This window comes from Papaver somniferum, chromosome 11, assembly GCF_003573695.1.
Source record: "Papaver somniferum cultivar HN1 chromosome 11, ASM357369v1, whole genome shotgun sequence".
NCBI lineage: Eukaryota > Viridiplantae > Streptophyta > Magnoliopsida > Ranunculales > Papaveraceae > Papaver > Papaver somniferum.
Genome location: NC_039368.1, coordinates 87,219,540 through 87,226,142, shown reverse-complemented (window position 1 = coordinate 87,226,142; position 6,603 = coordinate 87,219,540). Strand labels below are relative to the sequence as shown.

Genomic DNA, 6,603 nt, shown 5'->3' with positions numbered 1-6,603 from the left:
AAGTACAGGTGGTTTGGGAATTAAAAATCTTAAAAAGTTTGATCAAGCTCTTCTTTCTAAATGGCACTGGAGGTATGCTACTGAAGATATTCCTTTATGAAAAGCTATCATTGATGAAAAATATTGTCCAGGTGAAGTGTTTTGGGTCTCTAAGAATCCAAATTGTTCTTATGGTCTTTCAGTTTGGAAAGCAATTATGAAATGCAGCTCCATTTTCACCAAACTTGTAAAATTCAAGGTTAACAATGGTGTTAGTGTGCGCTTCTGGGATGATAACTGGCTTTACGACTCTCCAATTAAATTGTGCTTCCCTAATCTATATGCAGTCTCAAGAGCCAAGACTTCTACAGTTGTTGATGTTCATGTTAAAGTTGGTAATTCAATATCCTGGAATCTACAAATTCCTTCTAGATTAAATGTTGCTGCTAGAGTTGAGCTGACAATACTTAATTCTGGTCTTGCTTCTTTTAATATGAATTCAAATGCCGCAGATGAGTTACAATGGAGCCTTACAAAAACTGGAATTTTTTCAGTCAAGTCACTTTATGATAATCTTACTGTTGATGAAAATTTTGTGCCTGCAGGTCTTATTTTTTCTCACATTTGGAGACTTAAGTGTCCTCCTAAAATTGGCTTCTTTCTCTGGCTTATAACTCATAACAGATTGCCAACAAGGGATTTTCTGATAAGAAGAAGAATTGAAGTTCCACAATCTTGTCTTTTCTGCAGTGACCTGAATCAGATTCACATTTACTTCTTCATTGCAGTTTTGCTAGGAAAGTTTGGGATGTATTTTTTGAGAAGTTACACTGGTTTTTCTCCATGCATTCGAATGCTCCTTCAGTTCTTCTTGCTTGGTCTATTATTCAGAACACTAAAGCTAGCACTGCAGTTTGGGACATGATCCATGCGGCCATTTTTTGGAGCACATGGAAAGCAAGAATGATAGAGCTTTCTCAAATATCATCAGCAATGAAATGGCAGTGGTTAATAAGGCAATTTATTACCTCTTCACTTGGGCCCTCGCTATCAATGATTTTAGCACTGTTAATTTTTCTGATGCAATGAAAAATTGGTGTAGGATTTACTTTCAGCATCATTAATCTGGTAATTTGTTACCAAATTTCTTATTTTTTTTCTTATTTCCTTCCCTTGTAACTTTCGCTAGGGTGTATATAACCCTTTTATACCTCCTATTTTTTGATCAATCAATTCCTTTCTTTATCGATCAAAAAAAAATCATGAAAATGGGTAAGGTTATTAAAAAAAAATTTAAAAAATAAAAATAGTGTAGACAAAATCATTCTAATCTGGACTGGGCCTAAGAGAAGAGTACTAGAGATCTAAAGCCCAACAAGTTGAAAACTAAACCTTAATTTTTTAAAACCGGGTTCTACCGATTCTATTTGCCTCTATCTCCTTCTGTCCCTATATGCTTGCAAGGAGAAATATTTCCTGTTTTTTGTTTTATATGCACAATTTATTAGTGGTCCATCGATCTACGTACCTGCATCTTGTTCATTTGAAATCTCGCTCCTAGACAGTTGGACCTTGTTGCTTTCCGACATGAACTTATAATTTTGTTGTAGCAGCCTATAAACACACGCAACTGCGCATGTAAACATACACAGCATGCGTCTATTTCATGGGACCATCACCCTTTTCTTGCTAGTCGATCGAATGTAACTAAGGATAGCTAGCCCAACCTTAGATGCTGACTCGTTTGTTTTATAAAAGAGTTTAATGTTATATACTGTTAGACTTTGACTTAAAGCTCCAAAGCAGAAGTATTTATGCTTTTTTTAGCTATCAATTAGCAATGCCAGCTGCACGGAAGTGTTAGACTTAGGGATAATGTGCATGATTAGATGGCATACATCCTATAAGACCGGCACCACTACACGCTTGCGTTTAGCGTGAAGTGGTATCATTTGTACGGAAGCAGACCCAGGCCAGGCTCCATCAAAACTTACAACCTAATGATCAAATGAACTATATCCTATATTGATAGGGTTATAATTGATGGGTCGACAATTTTTTTCCCTATAGATAAGTGTGGTTGAAGTAGAGATGAAATCATTGAAAAACATAGGATTGATCATCACTCTATATATATATATAAGTTACATAATTGAGTAATTGACCATGGACCAACTACTTCTACTTGGGCCCATTAATTACCCTGTGCCACGAGACATATCAGGCTTTTCAGCTGATGATCATGAAGAAGAGATTCTTAGAGATTTTTATTTGTAGAAAAACATTTTCTCAAACTTTTCTAGAGAGTGAGAGGCAGAGGCTATATGGGGCACCTACGAAAAAGTTGACGATAAGCCTCATGGGTGATTAATCGACTATAAGATTTGGTTGTTGGTTGTCCATAAACTTGTTGGCGCTTACATGACATGTTAAGAAAAACGAAAATGTTTGGTGCACCGTGTGAAAGGAGAGTGGACCCACTCCTACCTCACTCCCTATCTCCCTATCCCGATATTGAGAGGGGATCCTGGGTTGTCTGATCCCCTCTCGGTATACATCACGGTGCATAATCACGACGTGTCTATCACAGCCGTAAGAAAAAACCTTCCCATACCAAATTACTTTGTTATATTTTACACACACATTGAATTTATTGAAATATATGGGTAGCTGCCAAGAGTACTTCGATGGTAGCTAACAAAATCTCCCGGTTCTTTCTCTTTAGGAATTAGGATGACTCTAGTATTAGGCCCAATATTGAGAACCGTGAAACACTAAAATGCAAGAAAGTAGCAGGTGCCTCCACGAAAGCCCAACAGCACCAGTAGCATCACCACAAATGGGACACTCTGTCAACCAACAAGAAGAACGATTTTTTGGGCACTATCCTTTGTTTGGGATCAATGTTTTATTTTGGCTAAAGACATTAGAAGTAAATCTAGGTCACCCCTTATCTGATATTTATATTAATACCTAAACTACCCTAATAATTAATTTTAGGTTATGATTAGTTAAATGATTTAGTTAATAATAATTAGTGAGATTATATTAAAAGATGGTATGATTATTAGATGAGTAGAATTTTAGAGAGAGTAAAGTTGGAGAAGATGAAGGAAAAAAACATGGAAAATAATTTTTTTTTCCAATTCACTAAGTTTGGGTATTCAAGTGATGAAAACTCATCTGATTCTTCATCTCCATCCTCTCCTAGAGTATTTTTTAATCTTCACAATGATCCAGATATGAGTTATTTCTTAGATGGTGATTCTATTCTTCCCAAAACTCAATCTCAAGATAAATATGATGGATTTTATCAACCACAACCGGAGGAAGAGTATTTGGGTGTCCAGTACTACACCATTTTTTAGCGATTTGTAACGCCAAAGTTCAGTTGCAAAGAGGGGTTGCATCAGTTTCAATCTGTTACGAAAGTTGATGTTCCAAATTTTCGCAATGGCTCAAAAGCAGTTGCGAATTTTCGGTCGCAGCTGTTGCAACGTAAAATTGTCGTAACAGTTTCAAGCAGTTGCGAAATTAGGAGGTCGCAACAGTTTCAAACAGTTATGAATTAGAAGTTCGCAACAGCATATTGCAATTGCAAAACTTGCAACATAAAAAAGCTAGTGGTTTTGACCGGTCGAAACCAGGGTTTGACCGGTCGAAACCAGGCTTCCCTGCAACAAAATCAGCTTAAAGCAAAGTTTCCCTGCAACTTTTTCAGCAAGTACTGGAATTCACTGAAAAGCTAGGAAAAACAAACATGCATAAATTTCTACACCAAATAAGTGTTTATTATTGAACAAAGGATGTAACTAATAGCAAACATAGAGTTATTTCTTAAATTTTTTTGCTTTCAAATAATGACAAGTAACAGCCAAATAAAGAAATCTCAGTAGAGAAACATACATGTGAGCAGGGAGGGAGTGTCATAGTCCAGTTTCCAGCTGAGATTCCCTCCTAACTCCCAACTATATGGAATCATCTATACTTTATCAATCTGAGATTCCCTCCCAACTACTTGTAGCCTTCAAGGACCATAAAGCTTTCAGCTGCTTGTACACCTTCCCCAGTATGTTTCTTTTCCAATTCCTGGAAAACAATTCTAAAAGATAGTCAAGTCTAGATAACCAAAGCATATAACCATAAATTTCTAAGAGACATAGGCAATACATGATCACTTCATACATTAAATTATGAATGCTAACTATCATTGAACTTGGGAAATTCATGAAATCATACAATAAAGAGATCTTCTGTATACCTCTGCAAAAGAATGACAAAGAACAACAACTTAGGCAATATAAATTTCTTAAGTTCCAAGCTGTATCTAGAAATACACAAATTATGTGCGTAGTATCAAAAGAATGACAAGTATATAAATATTTCCTAATTTTTCAGAACATGCAAACTCTGCAGCTGTAATGTTAAGTGTAATAACAGTAACAGATATAACTTTATAGGCACAAGACCTTGAGACAAGTTCAATATCATTCTTTACCTACATGCTCAAACAAGTATAGATTCTTGTTGATTCATAACCATCCTTGTAAGTAGCGGGACTTATTGCTCATATTTGCGATCTACAAATCCCATATACACCATATAAAGAGAAAAGTCAATCTAAATAGTATAGGAGATAACAAAAGCAAGGTTTTTCAGTTCATGAATTTTATCAAATGGTAAAGGAGTACTTAAGAATTTGTGTACCTATAATTTACCACTTCAAAGAAAACAAATATAAAAACATAGAATACGACTAAGACAATGACAAACCTTGTTGAGGTCGTTTCTCCAAAGTGCTAGTATCTCTGAGACACTGTTTGGAATATAAGACCGCGTAATCAAAGAAGTTTCAGGAATCCGGTTGCTGCGGGAAAAGATACATTCAGGTTAATCTTTTATGTATTAGATTTAAGCTTTGATCAGAGATGATTCTCAAGTATATCTAGAGAATTTGCACAAAGAACAGCCACTGTAAGAGTGGCTTTAAGCTTTTTATGGCTGACTGAAAATTAGCTATCCACTAACAGCTGGAGATAGTCTTCCACTTTTCCCAGCATGAAGCCGCTCAATATCTGCAGCAAACAACAAATCAACCATTCACACAAGTTATAGAGGACTCCGGTCCTTTAACTATGTTACTTACTCTCTCTTTTTCTACAATTCTTTGACGTACTGCAAGACATTTGACTGATTATCAACATCTCCTTCAACTATGTCCACAATTCCACAAGCAACCTTAGATAGAAAGAGTTGCATCAGTGAAATTTTTGTTGCAGGACATCTGTAAGTTTTTTGCCGATTCCAATGTGCAACCAAATGGAATTAAGACTTAATAGGGTAGCATTAGGCTGCATTCAAGTGAGTTAAGGAAATGTGCTACCTAATTGAGTGTATTTTATAGTTTTTAAGTATATAAAAGGTCATGTTGTTGTTGTTAAAACAATGAAAACATTTAAATCAGCTTAATAGGATTGAGTATGTTTATAACAACCATACGCGTACCAGTACTAAATGAGTCGCATGATAATAGAGGCCCGGTACAGGGTCGTATATGATACCTCTATCGCATTGACCATGTATCCAGAAAGAACGGAAATCCAAAGAGTTAAAACACCTAGCCATCCAATTCCTTCCCATATTGTTATCACAGGCGCCTCATCTTCGACAGACTCTTATTCCTTGTGCTCCATCTATCTACAAAGATTACATGTGGCAGATATTAAAAATTGTATCTTCATAGAGTTGTTAGCTATGTTCACTAGCCATCACAGACTCTAGTTCATGTATCTGTTTTGCTTCAAATTTCTCTTTAGATTGCGCAATGACATCCCAATCATCTCTCAGTTATTCGAGAGAGATACATTACCAAATTAGAGAAGAAACCCATAATCAAGTAGGTAATTCAACCAGTAAACTGAAGAAAACATGATACGAAGATACTAAAAATCAGTGACAGAGAATGAATGTTACAGAAGACTTCATAGTCTCTAGGAAGTGACATCTCATAAAATATCTATTCACATACTTAAGCTACATATCAGTTGCAATCAAGACATGAGTCTGAGTGAATGAAAACATCATTTATTGGATGGGTTTGTGATCACCGTCCACATTCAAACCATATAAACATGACAAATTGCAGACTGGTGCTATTTTCTAGCAAATATCAACAAGTTAGGTCAGAAACTAGAGATAACAAACTGCAAACTAGGATAATTTATATCTCACTGGAAAAGTATAATGAAACATATCTTAGATCAGAAAGAAACATGATACAAAGTCGGAGGAGAATACCGTTAAGCTGTATGATGCTTCCAATTTGTCAAAAATATTTCCCAAAATTCCAGGTTCTAACTCCACAGGAAAAGGCTGCAATAATATCAGAATTCGTAAGTCAGAAGCGTATACTCAGTTTCTTTATAAAGGTAAAATCAACTACCCCAAAGTACCTTGTGGGTTCGTAAAACAGGTTCGTAGCAACCCCTTCCCTTCCATCCGCAACCACGACCGGACCTGATACCTGTTCAACATGAAATAAGCTAAAATAAAACAACCCAGAGAGCTTAAAATTTTCTATTCAACATCAGGTATCACTACGGCATTACAATTCAAGCACAGGGA

At 35.9% G+C, this 6,603-nt stretch overlaps 1 long non-coding RNA gene across 1 annotated transcript; it reads right to left on the bottom strand.

The window, feature by feature from the left end:
• Positions 1–4,482: 4,482 nt before the first annotated feature.
• Positions 4,483–6,346, bottom strand: LOC113320850. Its single transcript, XR_003346317.1, has 4 exons — positions 6,277–6,346; positions 5,541–5,676; positions 4,753–4,846; positions 4,483–4,559 (listed from the first exon to the last, which is right to left on the bottom strand). It is a non-coding gene; the product is annotated as an uncharacterized LOC113320850 (long non-coding RNA).
• Between the last annotated feature and the right edge of the window lie 257 nt (positions 6,347–6,603).